General features: G+C 45.3%; 1 long non-coding RNA gene across 1 annotated transcript in view; it reads right to left on the bottom strand.

The window, feature by feature from the left end:
- LOC132250364 (uncharacterized) overlaps window positions 1–4,428 on the bottom strand; it is a 78,199-nt gene extending 73,771 nt beyond the window's left edge. Inside the window, exon 1 of the long non-coding RNA XR_009462042.1 lies at window positions 4,081–4,428. This is a non-coding gene — a long non-coding RNA (uncharacterized LOC132250364). The remainder of the gene's footprint in view (window positions 1–4,080) is intronic.
- Between the last annotated feature and the right edge of the window lie 16,545 nt (window positions 4,429–20,973).

The following is a 20,973-nucleotide window of genomic DNA, read 5'->3' as shown; positions in this document are numbered from 1 at the left end:
TAGTGCCACCAACAATGGTATTATGGTATCAAAAAAAGAAACAAATCCCCATTGAATTGCCATTTAAAGATGTGAAACTGATGGTGATGGCATAAGGTATTGCACAATCTAAACAACAGGACAGTCCTGAAAAATAATAAGTGGCTCTGTGACTTACATTGTGACTACATTTCTCTCTCCACTGGAATCAGTAGTAGGTGCTTAATCTCTGCAATTACACACAGGTGAACCATCATGTAAAAAAAATCAAAAACTGCCTCTGGGAGTGGATCTGGTGACTTTGTAGGCTTCTTACCCTCATTTTTCAAGGAAGTGAGCAAACCAAATCCCCAGACTTCAGGCGTTAGGGCTGCCATCCTACCAACAATATCAACATTTAATGTGTGTTGGACTCAAACATTAGAGAGAGAAGACTTGCTTTTTCCCTTTTTGTACTTCTGTCTTTCTCATCGTAGTTTGTTTTCTACTTGCCCAGTGAGCCATGATGAGCCATGATGACTGGTGCCACAGAGCAGAAGCTGACATGCTGGCAGAAATCAGAGACAGACCTTTCTTGAAAATACTGTTATGCTATCAGTGGGAAAATAAAAAAGGGCAAAAGTTAACCCTTGCATTTATGTAGATAGAAGCTATCTAATCTAATGTCTATGGATCTTGACAAAGAAAAAGAGGTATAGGTTGGGAGGAGGCCTAAAACAGCACACTATCTTTAGATAGAAAAAAGACACACACCTTGTGGAACACTTTAAATACTTTAGAGGAGCTAAAATATTAATGCAATAGAGTCCCTATAAATACCCAGATAGTAGTTAGATAAAATGTCCTTGCATTATTTAACACCTATCACAACCACATTTGATTACTTCGTAGGCTAAAGAACACTCACAGGGAAACCTGCTATTAGTGACCGCTACCAGAGGCTGGCCACCTGGCAAAATACCAGATGGATATCTAAGTGTTTCTCTTCTTGACATGTCATAGCTGAGATATCCCCAAGCACATCCCACCTGCCTGCATGTTCCCAACCCAGTATTACACTGTTGAGGCCACTCCAGAGTCATTCCCAAGTGTCTGCCCTCAGGCACACTGGAGACCAAGGTTTTTAGTTGCAAAGAAACATCCCAGAGCAACTTCATCAGCATAGTCCCAAGTTTGGAGTCCATACATGGGAGTGAGAGGGTGGGATGTGTCTGGGAACAGCTCAAATGAGATGTGCTGCTGCAGCAGTACAGACATACCATAAGGCCAAGTTGTACTGTAAGCTCTAAAGGAAGAAATGTACTGAGAAAAGGTCAAGTTTATTTACCTCCTGTCTCAACATTTCAGTAGTACTCTTCAAATCTGGATGACTGAAAAAGTTATCTTTTATTACTAAGCAGTTGCTTTCATAAACTGAAACAGTAATTTTACAGTAATTAAATCTCACACTTCTACATGTCCATGAAATAACAAATGAAATATTTAATGCATCAGAGTAGGCACTGTTTCTTGGATCTGCAAGTAGCTGCTGATGGCAATCTTTTGTAAAATACCAGAGAAATGGAATGATCTGATCCATAAGGTACCTTTATAATTATGCTACTTTTTTACCAGTGTGTACTAGGGTGAGATCCTGGCCCTACTCAAGTCAATGGCATTGACTCCACTGATTTCAACAGGGTGATTTCACCCATGGTGTGTAGATACTATGGTGTCAGGTACATTGATAAATTTGATTGGGGTGGCTTGACAGGTCAGAAAATGTTTTGAGGATGTAGCTCTGGTTTGTGATGTAGAGGTACCCAGTTCTGCTGTGGGCCCATTCTGCCATATCTGATATGTTGTAAAATTACTGTCAGGCGTTCTATCTCTAGCTGAGTAGCCACAGCCTCAAGAAAACTAGACTGGAATCAAACTGAAGGGTTTTTTATGTAATTACATATCAACGCATATCATAGTAGACATATACAACCACCTTGGTGTTTATCCTAATGAAACTTCAACTGATCCCCACTAACCTGTTGGTTCTTCTTCATAGGCTTCCCTCCCCAACCCTCCAAACCTGGTTGCAATCTAATGACTGTATTCCTTTCATCTTTCTTTTGTTCTGTTATCTACTTACCTATGTTTGTCTCCTTCATTCCAAAATAGAGTCCAAACCCCCTATTAAATTCTGGCCTTGGCTGCAATGGGAGAGAAAACTTCACTTGTACTGACTAGCAGAGTCCCCTTATTCTGGCTGCATACAAGTTTGTGTGTGTGCATGTGTGTGTGTATGCAAGCCCATGTACATTTGCGCACATGCAAGGGTCACCTCATCTGGGTTAAGAACTAGGCACTCTGGTCAGAATCCTCACAAATGAGTTCAGGAACTATGATCCAGATTTCTAGAAGTGTCATAATATTGTTGGGGGTTGAGCACCTTTGCAAGTCAGCTTACAAATATATCAGGGGTGAGCATCAGGGGCTAGGCCAGGGTCGGGCAATTATTTTGGGTGGTGGGCCGCTTACTCAGTTTTGGCAAGCTGTCAAGGGCCGCATGGATAGCCCCGCCCCTTTACAGGTGCCTCATCCCTTGACAGGTGCCCTGCCCTCTGGTCACCATCTTGGGACCAATGTCCCAGGGCCAGCACCGGTGGGGCACAGGGTGGGGTGCAGGCTGGCAGGGGTCTGTGGAGCCAGGCTGGGCTGCACCAGCAGGGAGAGGGGGCAGCTGACCGGGCTCCATAGAGCCCCTGCTGGCTGGGACCCTGTACTCATGCTGCCCTGCTCTGGGCCCTGCTGGTGCTTGCCCCGGGACACTGGTATGGGCCCCACGCTCCTGCTTACTCCCAGTGCTCCCAGCCCCGCATTACAGGCGGGGGACAGTGGGCAGGCCCAACCCCCTGCTCCATGACAGGTAACTAGCTGGTACAGAGTGTGGGGAAAAGCAGCCACTCGCCCACCCCATGGCCAGTGCTCCCTGCTGCAGCTGCTCACAGTGCACGCGGGGCTGTCCTGAGCAGGCACAGGCAGCCCCACATGGGTCTGTGTGCAGAGCAAGTGTCTGGGTCATCTATGAACAAGCAAGGCATGAGGGTTGAGAACAAAAATGCAGGTGCGGGGAGGATGCATAAGGTCTCCTTCACCGTGGTTTGGAGAAAACAACATAGCCCAAAACTGTATCCATGTCTTCATAGACTGCCCTTGGGGCTACCGCAGTGAGTCTAATAGTTATCTCAGGCTATCAAGTATCTTCAGTTTATACTGCTAGGAATCAGAGCTAGGGCAAAGTCCTGGGGTCCCCTATGAATGAATTGGGAGCCCTGCAATTACCAGAGCATCTGTCCAGTTTAGGGACAAGGGAACATGGCTGTTTCTTTGGGGAAGCAATTCCTGCTGCTCTCAGTAAGATACTATGCTGGATTTCTGCTGCATGAGCTATAGGAAAGATGGAAGTATCTGGGGGCTTCCTTTGCTTCTGGTGGGCATCTAACTGCCTGTGCCCTTGTGTATGAGATTCTTTACTCAGAAGTGGCTGAAAACACTCTGAAGAGCCAGCACAATTCTGGAGGAAGGGGCTTGCTGCCTTGGTTTCATTGATTTCTTTTGCCATGGAAGAAAAGATAAATATTCCCTGTTCAGCCAACTTTAACTCATCCATTTCCTTCTATTCCTTGTCTGCCCCTCTTCCCCTCCCTCACAGTCCCCCATGACCTTCAGAGAATCAGAAATGAACCCAACTGTGTGGATTCCTACTCAGGAATGTCAGATATGAGCAGGTTTTATTTGGTATTTTGGAATTTCTCTGAGGCAGTTTATGCCATTTGCCGCATGTGTGGTTATTAAGAAAATGGTCTGATCACTTACACACTGGAGTGGGCAAAGGTAAAGCTGGACAGGACCCAGGACCAAGTCCTCTTTAGTTCTAAAATGTATTTTCAGCCATTCTTTAAGCCAAGGACATGTTTAGGACCTTCTCCAAATGGCTGGCACGCAATAAATAATAAAACAGGTGACCGTTTACGCTATACACTGATGTCAACTGTGTGCGTGTCACACCAATGTATCTGGGATCACTTAGTGGAGTATTTACTGCTAGGTACATAAAAGGTTACTCACCATAGGCTGGCATTGACACTTGAATTCTTCTGCAGAGACAATATAGCTCTTGTGCCATCAGCTCTTTCCAGAGCCAAAAGAAATGTGCTGTTGAGCTGCTGATGCCAGTTTTGTCTTCAGTGTGCCCAGTCCCATAACAAGTCTTAAAATGAGGTTAGCAAACAGGTGATAAAAATCTCATGCAAAATATGGCTCACTCAGCTGCCTGGAAGCCTCAATCTTTTGAGGTTCAGCTAAAAAAAGAACTGAGAATTGAGCCTCTGAGCTTTGACAGGTGTGCAGAACACCAGAGCTTGGTGCCATCACAGCACTCTTTCTGGGAACTGGGTTTTTTTGGGGGGTTTTTTTTTGGTTTGTTTGTTTTTTTCCAAACCAAGTTCTTCAAGGAAAGAACGCATCACCAATGACGTAAGCAAGCCTGCCCAGGCAGCTCCGAGAGCTCTCCTCAGGGTGTCATGTTTCTCCAAAAGAATCTGTGCTTTGAATTAAAAACTGAGTCTCAGGGCCAACCCAAAGCTGTTCAGTAACCAGGGAGAATTCCTTCTTCCCTTTTCACTATTTGCTAATACAGAATGATCCTCTTTGTGGCAGTCAGACTTCCATGGCAGCCCATGAACAATGTTTGAGAAAGACCTGCATGCCCTGGAAGCGCTAAATAGAAAGGAGCAAACACTGCAAAGCATTTTCTGTCACTCTGCAGACCTGTTTGCTGAGTGCATGTCCATACCTCTTTTGTATGTGCTTTCTGTGAAAAGAGCCTGATCCACAGGCCAACCTAATGGACAAGTTTCTTGACAGGAACGTTGGCCAACAAAGCAATACTGCAAAATAATTGTGAAAAACAAATCTGAATTTATTAGCATTTGGGCTGGATTTTGATCCCTGGACATTTTCAACCAGCTACTGTACGGTTATGAGACTTCCGTGCTGGATTAAAACATGTCAATTTTGAAATTTTGAATTATTGGAAATTTGCAACAAGCAACTGAGGTACACACCAAGAATAAATGATGTAGCAAGTGACTTGGAACAGTGGACACTAGCTAGAAAGCTGTAGTCTGTTTATTGGCAATGCAGACACAGGAAGGTAGATAAAAACATGATTTATCTGAATAGTCCAGGCAGGGGGATAAACAGGAATTCTGGAAAACAAATTCTGAGTTTATGACACATTTCTGAGGTTGGAACAGACTAAGTAGTCTGGGGGTTGGGGTAAACTAGATGGCCCTTGAAATCTCTTCCAAGTAACCATGTGATTCTAATAACTGGGGTCTGGATATTTAGATTTTACCTTTACAGACAAAATTCACTTAAATTATTCATTACACATTCCTCGGCTAGCACTAGTTATTAAATAAAAAAGGAATAAGCATTAGAAAAGCCAATAGCATGACAACACTTTGATTGCATTACTAAACGAGAAAATCCAAGTTTCAATTCGTGTAACTCAAGGTTATTCTGAATTTCCTGTGACTGCATTTTTCCTAGCTTTCAACATGACAGTTGAGCTACCCAGGTTAATGGTATAGGCCACCAAACTCTCTAGTGTGGTTTTCCTGGTTACTGCAGGAGTGAAAGGCTGCAAACTCTGTTTTCTAACAGGGCCACGAACATCTCTCTCCATAGCTGGGCTTAACTTTGGGAGCTGTCATTTTCTGAATACCTTACCATGTGATCCACAGTGCTGAAGACCTACCTAACCTCTGCCCAGTAAGTGCAGAAAAAGTAGCCTTATTAGAATGCGGTAGTTGAGAATCAGAAAAAGATGCCGGACGATATTGCATTTTTTTTTCCCTCATGGAAGACTCTGCTCTGTGTCTCCCCTCTGACCCCCCACCCCTCCTGCCCCAATTTACCTGTATGCTATATTGGGAATAATCAGCATCCTATAACTGCTTGCTCTGGTGGAAACTCTCAGTGGGAGGTAACACAGAAGTGAAGAAAGCCTTCAGCAGTGTCTGGCTTTGCAAAGCACACAGAAAAGAACTCTGTTACTAGCTCAACACTTCTGACAGCAGGCATTTCCTGAGAGGCTATTTGGAAGACATTGAAAAGCACACTACAGCTGCATGCATGTTTAGTTTTCTCACCCAAATTAAATCAGATAAAGCATTGAACAGAACAGATTGACTTTTTTTTTGCCTTTGTTGAGGTTTTTAAAGCTCAACCAAAGGGTTTTTTAGTGGGGTTTTTTTTTAAATCCTGAAATTGGATGATCAGGACACAGGGCTGAGAAAGAGCTGCAGGGGATGGGACTCTTCCCAGCCCTGCATAAATTGTCTACTGGTAATTTGTCTACTGTGCAGTAAAGCATCTCATGTAGAGGCACCCAAAGTGTATGTGCCTGGGATGGTAGGTCCTAGTCCATGACTAGCGCTCCTAGGTGTTATAGTAACGTACGTCATAAATAATACTCAGGTGCATATATCATTGGCTTTTGGTTTGGGGGAGGCAAAAAGAAGTAAGATGGTTATGAGAAACAGAGGTCGCAGTAGTCTAGGTAGGAAAAGATGAGCTGATATTTCTGTGACTGCCTGGGTCCTCACAAGATGCACTAAAGCAAATGAAAACTCATTGTGATAACTACTGAAAGTATATGTATGCACCTTGGCTTAATGGCTGATTTCTAACTGAAAGAAAAAATGGGAAATTAAGAGTACGCCTTAGTAGAGCTCAAAGCTATAAAGACACAGCAACATGCTATTCCAACACCAGGGGGTGTGCATTGTCAGCCAGCTGAAACATCCTATTGATGAGAAAAGGGGATATTGGCAATTCAGATTAGATAGTGTATTGTTAGAGCTGTTCACTGTACAGTATCTCTGTACATGGTATAGAGCAGCTGTAAAATCTGCCACCTTCCTCTGGGAATGAAAATTAGCTAGTGCAGGACTGTAGTAGGAAAACTGTGAAGTGGTGAGAGGAGACATAGCGAGGTATCTGCAGTCTGATGGGGGTGATACTTTTTCTGCAGCCATAGCACCAGCACTTTCACTGGGCATTCATAAAAAGAAGCTCACCAAACATCCAAGGTCTAAACAAAAACATCCAAGGCATTCTTATAATACCCGTATGTCCTACACTCGGGGGAAAAAATAGTCTCCCGATAGAGAGAGCTCCCAAATCTGCATCAAGAGTGTTACTTTGTGAAAGAGGGGACCATCTCTTGACTCCAGAGGGAAAACATCTTGTCACAAGGAGGCAACACCCCATCACAAGGAGGCCTTGTTCTATCCAACTTCATAGAACCTCCCTGGAGATTTCTTGGAATGGACTGTGGAATGAACTTCATAGATTTCATAGACATCCAGGCTGGAAGAGACCCCGAAGGATCACTGAGACCAGCCCTCTGCCCCAGGGGCAGGAAGTCAGCAGGGGTCATAGGATCCCAGCAACATAAACATCCAAATGCGTCTTGAAGGCATTCTAAGTGGGTGCCTGAACCACCTCTGGCGGTAGTCTATTCCAAACCTTGGGGGCTCAGACAGTAAAGAAGTTCTTCTTTATGTCCAGCCTGAATCGGTTGCGGCAGAGTTTGTGACCATTCGATCTTGTCATCCCTTGGGGCACTCTGGTGAACAGATGTTCCCCCAGATCCTGGTGAACACCCTTGATAAACTTATAGGTGGCCATCAGATCGCCCCTGAGCCTGCGCTTTTCCAGGCTGAAGAGTCCCATGGCGCTCAGCCTCTCATCATAAGGTCTGTTTTCCTGACATCTGATCATGCGCGTGGCTCTCCTCTGCACTCTCTCAAACTGGGCCTGGCAGGAGGAGAAGAGAGCTATCAATCCCTAGTTTCACCCAGAATCAGTGACTGTTTAATCTGCTTTGCCCAGTTCTTTTTGTACCCAGATGCCAGTAGCTGTAAGGGTTAAGACTCTGTTCTTCATCTTAATGACCTAGCCATTTTCACCTGGGGTCCCTCCCTAACACTAGGGGTGAGAACCTCTTTGGACAATCTCTACTATACAAATCCACGCTGAATCTGAAAAGGCTGTGGGTTCCCTTGGTGTGTTTAGGGCAGGTCCTGGCTGGTGTCACCAGGACTGAAGACCTCCTGGATTATTTCTGGGGAGACTGGGTTGACCTTATAATGCTTGGCTAGGGTATGGGGTGGTATCCTGGGCAGTGTGTCCTCTAGGAGGTGAGAGCAAATTTGACCCCCACCATACTTTCCTAGTACTTTCAGTGAGTCTCACCTCTGGCCTTCCAGAGATCATCTTCTGGTCCCTGGCCTATGAACCTCACTAGACACCTCCCATGCACCAAAATAGAGCTAGTCTGTTTCTAAACTATGTCCCAAAAGCATCTGCACACACTTGTTTTTTTTACACAATCCACTTCCTCCCTCTTGTGTCCCTCCCCAAAACCAAGCAGCGGGACCTCATGCTACCCAGGGAGGGTGAGAAACCCCAGTGGGCCAGCCTCTACTCCAATCTGGTCATGCAGCTTTCTTTCTCTGAACTTCTCTTTTCCCTTGCTCCTTTATGCACTTCCCATCCCAGGCACCACTATGTCACAGGATCCCCTTGCTAACCATCTCTGGGCCTCAGCTAAAATATCCATTTGGGCCACAAGAGGGAAGAAGCCTATTGGGGAGTGCCTTGAAATTGTGAAGCCTGATGTCAATCCCTGGTTTGTTCAAGTCACCTGATACAGCCTGTGGGCAGTGTTCAGAATCCCTAGAAAGCTCCCAGGAGTGGTGGGTGCTGTGGGGGATTTGCTGTTCAGTGTTCCAGTCCCCACGCAACTCCCTCGGCCTCCCGATCTGTAGTTCTGAAACAAGAAGTGCACTGACTTCCCTGTTCTTTCTTTAATTTTTCCAAGGTATTAGCTGGAGCCCAGAAGCTTTTCCCTCTGACCCTCCTACTCCACCTTCCCTGTTATGGGACTGCTTTAGCTTGTAATGCTTATCACTAAAATTCTAGATATTCTTATCCCTTTACTTTTTTTATCCTGCCGAGCTCTTGGTCTCAGGGATAAGTTGTGGCAATAAGTCCACAGGTAGTTATTTGGCCTAGGCCCATACCTCTTAGAAAGACCCATTATGGTTTTTGTAATAGGAAGAAGCAGGTGAGCTTAGGTAAAGAGAATACAATAATTACCAGGGTAAACATATCTTTTTTCCCCTCATTTTTCCATGCATTTGATGAACATGAGAGTATTTTGGGATTTATATAGCCAGATTTTTACATCCTTTTTGCATTTATTTGGCCTGGGAGACATAAATTAAAGCAGGGACTCCCTCCAAGAACTAGCTATTTTTATCTAAGCATGTGTCTGTGAATCAGATATGGGTGATGTACTTCTGCTATAACTATATGTTCAGTATGATTTATAATCATTCCTAGTCTTTAAAACCATGTTTCATTTTGGAGTACTTAATGTATCTGAGTTGTGGCTTTTTTTGTTTGTTTAAAGCATTTTTTGTGATCAGTTTTGGGTTTTAGTGGTTGCCTTGTAACACTTTAATACAAAGGAAGAATATAAAACAATGAAACAAAATTCTAAATGGGTTTGCAATCAAACAGGTCCCTCTGTAAATTGATCTATGTGAAATGGAGAATAGACCATTACAAAGAGAGTGCTTTTTCAATATTTTATAGCTTTGTAAGCATGGAAATTCATCACCTGGATTTAGAAGCATAATTTGTGTTTCCAAATCTGCTGGAGATGCATTTGTATAGTTAAGCATGCAACTGCACCCCAGGGCCAGTCCACCAATGCCTCCATTTGGCAAAAACTTACATGTGTTCTTAACCTGGTACATGGGAACCTTTCATTCAGTGCAGTGGGATTTCTCTCATGTGTACACCTACGCATGCATGTGCTGGGTATGAAGGCTCAAGGTCTTATTTTAGTGGATTGCTCTATAAATGTATTTGTTTGTGATTGGTTTTGCACTGTCTGTGGAAAATGCTCAGACATGCTTGTCTGAGTCATTAGCTGAAGTAGGCACAAAATATGAAGCCTCCTTTGCCAGTGAAGATTAGGAACAGGATGAATTTGGGGAGTCAAGCAGCACTCCTTATTGGGTTTTCAACTACATCAGAAATATCTGAGGACAATAGTCCACAATAGGCATGCACCTTGCCATTTCACACACAGACACAGACAAACCAGTTTCACTGTTTTTGAAAACAGGTGTCCTAAATGAGGTGCTTTATCTGATGCATGGCTTTTCGTGGTTAGTTCAAGGAGCTAAGTAAAGATATGATAAGGAAGAATGGTTAGAAATGAAATTAAGCTTGCAAACCATCTGCTGGCTGTTCTTTTGGTGCTGGAGCCATCCTTGATGCCAATCACATAAAGCAAAAGCAAAAATTCCATAGTGCACGGTGAAATGAACCTCTCAGTATGCAATAGAGGTAAAGGTGATAGTGAGGGACACATCTCTTTCACCTCTGTCCTCTGTCAGTCTTGACTGCCCATTTGTCACCTCTCCTAACAGGCACCTTTGCACTTTGTCCTATGTCACCTTCTCTTGGATTCATGCCAGCAATTTCCTTATAAACATGTGTGTGGACTCCTCACTGGCCTCCTTCAAACTCTTCTCTAACAGCCTGCAATAACTTGCTGATAATTAAGCAGCTGCCATGCAAATACTGTAGTTTTAACACTGTTCATAACTGTCTCCTTGGTTTTCTGTGTGTTGTACCTACCTGCAAGTTCTACAGGAGAAAGAGACGGTCTTTCTATTGTATGTTCAGGTACTGCCTAGAATGGGGCATGGGGTGTGTGAATCTGATACCTGACTGAGTCCCTAGGTGTTATCACTGAGCAAATTCTGTGTGTACAATGGAAACTGAGGAATGGGGTGCAAGTCATGTCCTTACATTTCGTTAACAAATGTTACGAATATACTTAGCAAAAGTATTTATGGAAGTATTTTGAGGAGTCAAGGAATGCCCACAGAGGCATAATGGGGCAGCTCTGCATCCTGGGGTTGCACTGATGGCATGGGGTTGCCAATACCTATTTTGGCACTCCCACTCGCAAGAGCTCCTGTCTTGGTCACTCCCTGTAGTTAAGCTACTGAATGTAACAGTAGCTACTGAAGCAGTCACAAAAACCCAGTGGCTAGGGACAGACATTCAAAACGCAATAGGCTGAATTGATTCAACTGTTGCAAGTTAGTTTAACCTCCCTAGGTTGAACCAGTTTGCAACCATGCAGACTTTCCCTCTGGATTGAAGAAATGCAGGCACATGCCTGCAGTGGCTCAGGTTAGAAGCCAGGGGATGCTACACCAGCCCTCCCTTGCCTTTTACAGGGCTGAGCTGAGGAGGGGCCTGGCAAGGTCTTGGCAGGATGCTCTGATTAGGTAGGGGTATAAACCCCCACCCTGGCCTGCATCATCCCAGGCTTTTCCCCACTTACTGCTCAAGGGGTGGGAATGTTGCCAGCCCCTAGCCCCCGGCTAGCACTCTGAGGCAAAGGGGGTATTTGTAGTGCATGCATCTGTTGATGATATTGAGCTTTTCAATCTCCTTCTCCCTGCTTCTTCATAATGTCTGCAAACCTGACCCTGCTGCAAAACAGCAGGGGGTGATAACACAGTGTTTATCATCTCATCAACAAAACAAAACAAAGCCTCTCTCATTAGTTCAAGCTCTTCTTAAACAACTTTTTCCAGGGAAGGAACAGAGGGACATTACCAGCTGACCTGTTGATTAGCTCTAAAAATCCCAAAGCAGATACTGTTCTGTCTGCCTGTCCCAATGAAACTGGAGACACACAGACACTTCTCAGCACACAGACACCTCTCAACATCAGCTAGTATACCACATGCCTAGGGTCTGTGGGGCTGGGGTCCGTGCTATGGGTGATGGGGTGGAGGTGCAATTCCTGCATGAGCAGCAAGCAGTAAGGGAAAGCCAGGCAGACCCTGCTGTGCCTGCAGTCTCCCCCAAAGATCTGGCTAGGGAGGAGAGGGGCAGGGCCAGCCTGTTCTCTGGAGCAGACAGCCCAGCCCCAGGGCTGCAAAGTATCTGGGATGCTGGGGGACTCTCATTTAACTTAAACAAGGAGATGGGGTCTGGGACGGACATTGCATAAACCGGTTTGAACCAAATCAGTTAAGTATGATACTACTTTCAATTAGGTTTATCTTAAACCAGTTTCAGCCATTTTGAAACTGGTTTATGTGCACTGAATTTATGTTCTGTTGCAGGCTTAAACCAGTTTCTAATCACTTAAACCGGTTTACGTGTAATGTCTGTCGCTAGCCAGTGAGTTTAGGTTAAGACTGGTATATACACAGGTCCCTGGTTTAGTCTGTATTTGATCAGCTTCAGCAGCAGTCAACTTATCTCTCTTTAGGGAACAAAATAATCCTTGTGGATTATAACTACACTCCTCGGAAATCTTTGCAGAGAATGGAATCATCTTAATTCTCTAAACATACCCCTTGTCACCTCTCTCCTTGAGCTTCACTAGCAAGGGATAATTCATATTCTGTTCACCTACATTTGCTTCCTGGCTATAACAGAGAAAATAAGTCCTGATCAGCGTCACTGATCAGCAAGATGCCTGCAGCTGGTAATTAACAGAGTGAAAAAATGGATAAATCATCTTCTCCATACTGATTTATGAGATTATAAACCTGGGAACTGAGATTCTCCTATCACCATCGATGGGACCCGAGGGACAGTTTTGAGTTAATGCAAAGTCAGAGGCTTTCCTTGGTTATGCATTCAGAAGGTGATCTGGGGAGTATGAAACAGAGATACAAGTGTTTAAAGATGAGTGTGGCGGGGCCTAGATTTTCTGGGTTTGGTTTCAAATACTTTTACTACCATCCTAACAGAAGGTTCAAGTGCTTTGAGGTTAACGAGAGGACCATACTGGACCACTGCCACCCTCTTTCAGGCTTAATGGAAGGATTGGTCTGAAGTTACAGTCCAGCATGGGACTCAAGGGTCCTGGTTTCAGTTCCTTGCATCATCACAGTTTTCCTGCATGACTCTGAGCAAGCCAGTTAAAGCATGATCCAAACTATTGCCTGAGGTGCCTCCACTCAGGGAAGGTGCTCAGGGTACACGTACCAGATTGAGCCTCTGGGCAAGACAGACAACAGACCACCTACTTTCTGAATTCCACTAGGTTTTAGGTACCTGAGTAGCTCAGTACCATAAAGACTAAGATGGCCAAGTACATACCAAGCAGCAGACATGTAGGCACTGGGGACCTTCACTGGTGGAAAAATAGGCATGCCAGGAATTTAGATGCTACAGCATGTTTCAACAGCTGAGCAGAGGCTTGCAGGTTCTACCTTGAGGAAATCTGGGGTTATAAAATGTGCAATACTTGGAATGGTGGCATTATGGCCTTGGCCTGCTGTTCTTTGAAGACAGAAAACTGTATCTTTTCTTTGAATCGAGGGGCAAGCTTAGCTATGACTAGTTTCAGGAGGGCCAGGTTGTGTAGTTCATCATGCAGGTGGTGACAAACTTGTGTAAAAGAGTTATAAAAGAAAAAATGCTTATGAAATACACATTTGGGAAGGAAAAGTAGCACTGAGGAGGTAACTGGAAAGAAGTGTTTTAACACACAACCAAAAGACCTTGATGCTTAGGCCTGAGAGACCGAGAGACAGAAAGTTGAGGGCAGAGTTGGTTGTGCAAGTTATCACAGACTTCCTGGAAAAGGTAGGAAAAGAAAGACAAATTTCTTGATTTCACATTGCTAAACCTCCATGGAAAACCTTTCCACTCCTCAAACCTACCCTCAACTTCTCTGATGAAATGGCTACATAGATTCCAGTTAAGGTAACCGCCTTGATTAATAATTCATTACTTGCTTTCAGGCTTGTTTTAAGATACAGGGAAATCTAAAAGCTCCTACATACATTCTAATCAACAACATTGCTCGAAGGATACCTTTTTAAAAAATAAAAATCAGTGAAAGCATTATTAATAAAACTCCAGGGTCAGGTGACAGCTCTCTCCACAATTTGGATTGCTTTTACTTACAGAGTTTTTTTCCCCTTAAGTCACATAATAAAACACTGTAGTGAAACAAGAATAAAGGTAATAGACAAAGGAAGTTAGAGGCAAGGATTACACCTTCAAAAAAATAAGGAAAGGTTGGGTAAGGTTTCTACAGCTAGGACATCATGAAAGCATCGGTTATGTCTGCCACGTGGTACAGAAGTGAATTTATTAATTAATAGCATAATATTGCATAGTAATACTCAAACAATCTATCTCCCTTGAATAGCTAGAAATGTTTCTGTCTCACAAGACTGCTACTCTACACACCCTGAACTTTGGAGCAATTGGGTCCAGGGTTTGAAATCTGACCCAGCACAACATCCCAAGGATGAATATCAGTGTTGTAAGGGAACGAGGCATAGGCAGTCTTGCCTAATGGTTAGGCTGCCAATGGAAAGTAGGGCCTGGGGTTGGGTCAAAGGGCAGCAGTCACATACCAGAGCCATAGGGAGATTCAGAAACAGAGTCCTTGAAACAATCCAGGGCCAGGATTCAGGGGTCAGATGCCAAGCACCACCAATCCAGGGGGCAATCCACAGGGCACAGTCCCAAACCAGGGTCAGAAGCCAGGAGCAGAACCAAAGTCCAGAAATAAGTCAGAAGCTAGGAGAGTTGCCACAGGAGAACTACTGGCTGACCTGCAGAGCCAACGCCCCAGATGGTGTTAAATGAATAGGTGGTGCTGCCAGCAGCCAATCAGGATGCTCGCTGCTCCTAAACTGGGGTATAGTTCATTAGTGGGGGCTTGCCGCAGCTATGACTGCTATGGTACTTGGCTCAGGCTGCCTGCCGACTCGAAGTCCCTGGGCGCATCTACACGAGACATTTACCATGCAGTTGACTAATTAACCATGGAATAAACATCTCAGTGTCTATACATGTCTACACGAAATAAAAAAACTCTGCAGCAGGGTAGGATTTGCAAATACAAGTCCTATCCTGCTGTGGAGTTTTTTTATGTGCAGCAGCGCACATATAGATGCTGACCAGCTGGCTTGGGCATGAGCATGCTCCAGTGTGGGGGCATGGCAGATGCACACCCGGGAACTTCCTGGCAGCAATAACCTGTGGAGCAATAAGCAATAAGCTCTGCAGTTTATTGCTGCCCCCTACTGGCATGTGGGGTGCATGTGCACCCCCTGAGCTTGGCGGTGCACCCCCTGCAAAAAGTGCCACTAACATTGCTGGCAGCCCCTGCAGGCGGTCACCGCTCACCATCTCCCACCCCCCTTTGCCACCGGCGGTCCCTGATAGCCACTTCAGGCAGTCCCTGATTGCTGCTGGCCGCCACTGACACTGTTGGCGGTGTCTCAGGGTGGTTGCTGACCACTAGTCGGTAGTTACCACACCCTGAGCCCCCAACAATAGCATGGCCACCTGCAGGAGCTCCCCACTCACTGCTGCCATGCCCCCACCACCATTATGTCACCTGTGGGCGGTTGCTGTGACATGCCAGTCAACTGAGGGCACACGGCGTTCATGGAGTCCCTGACGTGTGCTATACTGGCCAACTCTTTTTGATCCTGTGGTTAAGGGATCCTCAGAGGAACTGGGTTCTGAATGTTATTTCCAGCTCTGACTGTGATTTGTTGCACAATTTTGGATCAATCCTCAGGTCTAAAATTTCAGAAGGAACCTCCTGTTTGAGTGTTTCTATGTGGGTGGGGGGCATCTTAAGATATCCAAGACCTAAACATCAATGTTGTTGAATGTACCTGACTCCAGCTGACCTCAGTGGGAGCTGCAATTGCTCATCCACTCTGAAAACTGAGGCCCCAGTTTTCTCTATCTGGACAGCCAAAACCTTGAGGCACACCAAATTAGAACTCACTTGAAAATTTGGGCATGAACTTTATGCCTCTCTTCCCCCACTTGCAAAATGAGCAAAGCAACATATACTGGTCCTCAAGGGAACGCTGTCATGTTCAATTTACTAATATCTGTAAGGTGATTTGGGCATTTAAGATGGAAAACACTTGAGAAGGGCAAACTTTGTCATCTTTGCCATTCTCAGGACCTTGTTGTTACCTACATAACGTAAGCACCAAACTGAAGAAGACTGAGAGAAGAACAAACTTCCTCCCCCAATTCTCCCCTACCTCCCTCCGCCTTGCATTTCAAACACGAATTTTAGTGCTTATTTTAATCAAAGTGGCTAGTACTGGCTGGAATCAAACATTCCAGATGCTAAATCCATCTTAATCCTTGCCTACAACCATACTTCCTCTTCTTGCTATTTCAGTAGTAAACCCCCCTCGCCTTCCCTTTCCCTCAGGAGACTGCCACTCATGTGCTTGTGAACCAGCTAAACATATCTGCTTACAGCTTGGATGAGGGTGGAAAACTCTTCAAGGTGTCTGTTTCATACAGAAAACAAAGCATCTATAGACTACATTTTTAAAGAAAATAACAACGTTTCCCTGCCTAATGACTGGGATTAAACTAAGTGTACAGGGGTACGTTTGGTTTTTGACATGTACCCTGTTATAACGCCTGGAGTTTACAGTTTTAGACTGTGAATGCTTCAAGACAGTCTATGTTTTGTTGATGTATGTCTGTTCAGCAATCAGCACCATAGGACCCTACTTCCTTATGATGCTTTTGGTATGCTACCAGAATGAAAATATGTAATGTTTAAAAATAATAATAATAATCATGACACCAATAGTACAGTGACCATCATGAGCATAAATCGGACCACTTATCAATGGCTGGAATCAGGGGACCTCAACCTGATGTTTGTCACCACCCTGCCCTTTCTACATCACTGCACAAGGGTGATGTTTGTTTAGTACAGTACGTAGGAGGTTTTTGCAGCATGAAAAAGGTTGAAAACCACACAGTCAGTTTATTATTTTATGCCATTTCCATGCACCTTCTCTGTGGACTGCTTCCTGCAGCTCCACTAAGAAATGATCTTCACTTCTGTTGCAGTAGTGCCTACAGTCCCTGACCAATGAACTTGCAATCTTGTGATCTGATGGAAGTGTATTATTGTGTTGCAATTCTGAAGCTTGTGTTGTATATTCTTCTGTGTACAAATCAAAGGAAAGTGTCTTCACTTGAGACTTAGGTACTTATTAGAGCTTGGAGGTTCAGAAAGCTAGATATTATATGCAAATGAACCACTGGCTCAATCTGCATATTTATACTAATGTTAATAGCTATGCAGGGCTTTATTTACACAACTGCCAGCAAACGATTTGCTTGCCAAAGCATAAGCCTAGTTAGGATTTAGAAACCCAGGGATATCTGTGCTTGGGCTGAGCAAGTGGACATGGGCCCTTGCACTGTGTCAGTCTGGTATATCCCTGAGCTGGTGACCAAATAACTCTCATTGATCTGTGAAGCACTGCTCCCAGACAATTTGTGTCCTGGATGGAGTGAACAATGAAGGACAAGCTGATAACCCCAGCCTTAGGCAACTGTTTGACCTAAGCCTTGAGTGAATCTGACTGCTTTCTAGCATCACATGGGAGATGCTACAACTGTGACTTACCCTGACTAAAGCCGGGGGGAGGGGTGCACTTCTACTTGCACTGCCCCTGCCACTGCTTGTGAGCAGAGCCCTGTTGTTGGTGAGAAGGGGTGAGAACACTGCCCGGGGTCACTGTAGCCACTACTCTGTGGCCATGGGTATGCTTGGGTTCAAAGAAGATACTCTAGGGCAGAGGAGTCAAACTCACCCCACCCTTGGGACCAGATCTGGACTATGGGGCCCCTCATGGATGGATTGGGACACAGTGGTTACAGCCTATTAGAGCTGGAGCTGTGTTCTCCAGATTTCACTAGCAAGCCGCATCCCTGCTTGCTCCACTCCCCAATTCTTATCCCCTCTATGATCCCATGAGCTACATGACATGGGTCTATAGGCAGGATCCAGCCCATGGGCTGTAAGTTTGACATGCCTGTTCTAGGCTCTCTCTCTATGGCTGAAACCTTCCTGAATAGCCCATAGAGAGACCCCTGAAGGACTCTAGCACTATCCAGATCAGTCCCACCCCCAGCCAGAGCACAGCTGAGCTGTGCAAATGATTGTGTCGGTAACACCCAGGCTCCCTCTTCCCACACAAAGGAGAAATGTGGGCCTGGCAGGACTGGCAGCAATATAGAGCACTGACCATGTGGGCAGAAACAGCTTGGCTCTGCTACAGGCTGGGAGCAGCTCTGTGCAGTGAGAGGGGACCTCAAGACCCCATCTGTTTCTCACTCTTACCAGCACCCACTGCGTGTACAGTCAGATCCTTTTCACCTTCAGAAAAAATATTTTCTTCCATCCAACGTGACAAATTATCAACATTGAAACTGTTTGTGGGAAATTGTCTGTTTCAGTCAATCTCCTGATCTGAAATCAATTTGGAAGAAAACGTCACGCTTGTTAAAACATCTGAGTTTGACCTTTTCTTTTTCCAAAAGAAAAGTTTTCCTTCCCTGTTTGAAATGACTCTGTTCTACACTTCAGCTACATCATACTGAAAAGAAAAGCAGAACAAATTAAAAAAGATCAAAGCTCCAATGAAATGTTTAGGAAGGACAGAAACACAATGATTTGATGGATCCCAATTGATATTTGTGGAGATTTTGACTTTTCACCTTTGTCCAGGAGGGAAAAATGTTGCTCTCTCAAAAACCTGTAGAACAGGATGTTGGTATCTCAAGAACCTGCAGAACAGCAAAACCTGTTTCTGTCTAGCTTGAACCTGTAGCCTGAAGTAAAACAACCAGGGCTTGTAGAGTGGCAGCAGCAGGAGCTGGGCTTGCTGTGGCAGCTAGGCTGGCAGTGCCAATTGCTGCCATTCATATAGCCTGGTTGTCTGTCACTGGTTATGTTACTGCTTAGCAGGGTCTGGCAGACCTTTCAAGTGGCAGGCCAGAAAAACCCAGTCCCCATCTGGTGTGGGCCAATTGGCTTTGGCAGTGCATCTGCAGGGGAGGGTGAGGCGGGGTCTTTCCCTGCACTCCTACTGGAGCCAGGTAGCTGGGAGTACTGCCTGTGCTGCTGCTGCTTCTCCCCGCCCCCCATGCTCCAGCTGTGCACAACTTCCAGCCAGCGGGGAGCTGCACCAGGCCTGGGGAGCTGGGAACTGCTTTTGCACTGCTCCTGCTTCTCCCTGCCCAGCCCCAGTGGAGATATGCCCTGACTGGAAGCAGTGCTGGAGCATCAGGGGTGAGGGGACAGCTTCCAGCTCCTCGGCCCTGGCACAGCTCCTCGCTGCTCAGCACAGGCACGGGCACGGATGCAGGCACAGGCACAGGCAAAACCCTCAGCTCCACAGGTTGGGTCCTGCTGATCCCTGGCCTACAGTATCCGTGCACAGGCCTGGATGTGGGGCTGCATTTCCTCCTCCCAAATCTTTTCACTCTTCAGCTGGGTCACTAGCATACTTCAAGCTGCAGAGAACCTGGTCCAGTGATTAACTGAAAGAGGGGCCTGGACCTTTAGCTACAGCTAAAACTGACCACCTAAAACCCATGTTTCTGGCACCAAAATTATTGGCATGATTTCCAGAGCTCCTGGGAAGCTCCAAGATCCCACTGACCCCATGAAGACACCTCTTTTCCCAAAAGCTGGGTTTTAGCTGTTCTTGAGGTTAAATTTCCTCTACCTCAGTTGTCTTGCTGGAGATAACAGGGTTAATAGGCTTCAACCCAGAGTCCTGCTACCTCAGAGCAGAGCTGTCTCCTGCTAGCTGGCACATTAAGAAAATATGTCTTGTGTTGGCTGGGGATGAGATGCTGATATAATTACAGCCCAGCCCACATGGAGTACTGCAGGCATGCTCTTCAAAGGTAGCATGGCTCAATAAGAATAACAGGCCGGATCCTCAGCTGCTTGCAAAATGGCAGAGCTCCGCTGCAGTTAACAGAGCTAGGCTGATTTATGTTGGCTCAGGATTTGGCCCAGTATCTACAGTCCTTTCATCTGTAAAGAGGTGCTTTATTAATTTATGATATCAGGGATCAAGGAGTCCAAGCATGAATGCAAGGAAGTGCATATAAAAAAAGGAAGCATGTTGTTTAATTCCACAACATGTGCCCTCACTTGCTGGCAGCCGGGAACACTCATTTGTGCTGCAACAGAAGGAATTGTCAGACTGGCTCAGACTTGCCGTTCTTTTGCTCTAGTATCCCATCTCTGACAGTGACTCTAGTTAGTACCAGCTGCTCAAGAGGTAGGTCTGTGAAACTGGAGGCAGCCAGAGGATGCCCTGTCTGCTGCTCCTTATTTTCCTTCCCCTCGCTATTTAGAGGTCACTTTATGCCCTGAAGGAGGAGGCTAAAATCCTTTCCAAAACTCGTGTTGATTTTAAAGAATATGAATTTAGTCCAGTGACTGTAGGCTATCGTTATCCACAGGAATCTCCAGAGCCCATTTTGAATCAGCCTTGCTCTTGCCATTTGGCAATGAGTTGCACAAGTTAAGGACGCATCCTGGGAAAACATATTTACTTAATTAGTTTTAAATACACCCTCATCATATCACCCTTACTCTGGTGAAAGGAAGTTCCTCCTCTTCCTTCTCCATCCCATTCACCTTTAAGAATACCTATCTCATGTCCCCCCCCCCCCCCTTACATGATTTTCTGTGCCCCTCCCATCCTTTTATTGCTCAGGACTCCCTTAGACCTTTCTGTGGACAAAGCCACTCTCTCTGTCCCAATAGTCTCTTTTTCTTTTACAGTCTGAGGAGAGTGTGTGTGTGTGTGTGTGTGTGAGAGAGAGAGAGAGAGAGAGGGTGTAGAGAGAGGTTTCAGCAAAGTACATACAATCTTCCCAACAGGTTCCCAGCCCTTTCTCCAAGCCATCTGTGATACACTGTTGTTTTTCTGCCACCTCCAACTCTCCTTCATGCCACAGGCTGAGGCTTTTGCCAGACCCACCATCCCTTTGACCTAC

This window comes from Alligator mississippiensis, chromosome 4 (genome assembly GCF_030867095.1).
Source record: "Alligator mississippiensis isolate rAllMis1 chromosome 4, rAllMis1, whole genome shotgun sequence".
In the NCBI taxonomy this organism is placed as follows: domain Eukaryota; kingdom Metazoa; phylum Chordata; order Crocodylia; family Alligatoridae; genus Alligator; species Alligator mississippiensis.
The sequence above is the reverse complement of the archived record's forward strand: the minus strand, read 5'-3'. Positions and strand labels throughout refer to the sequence as shown.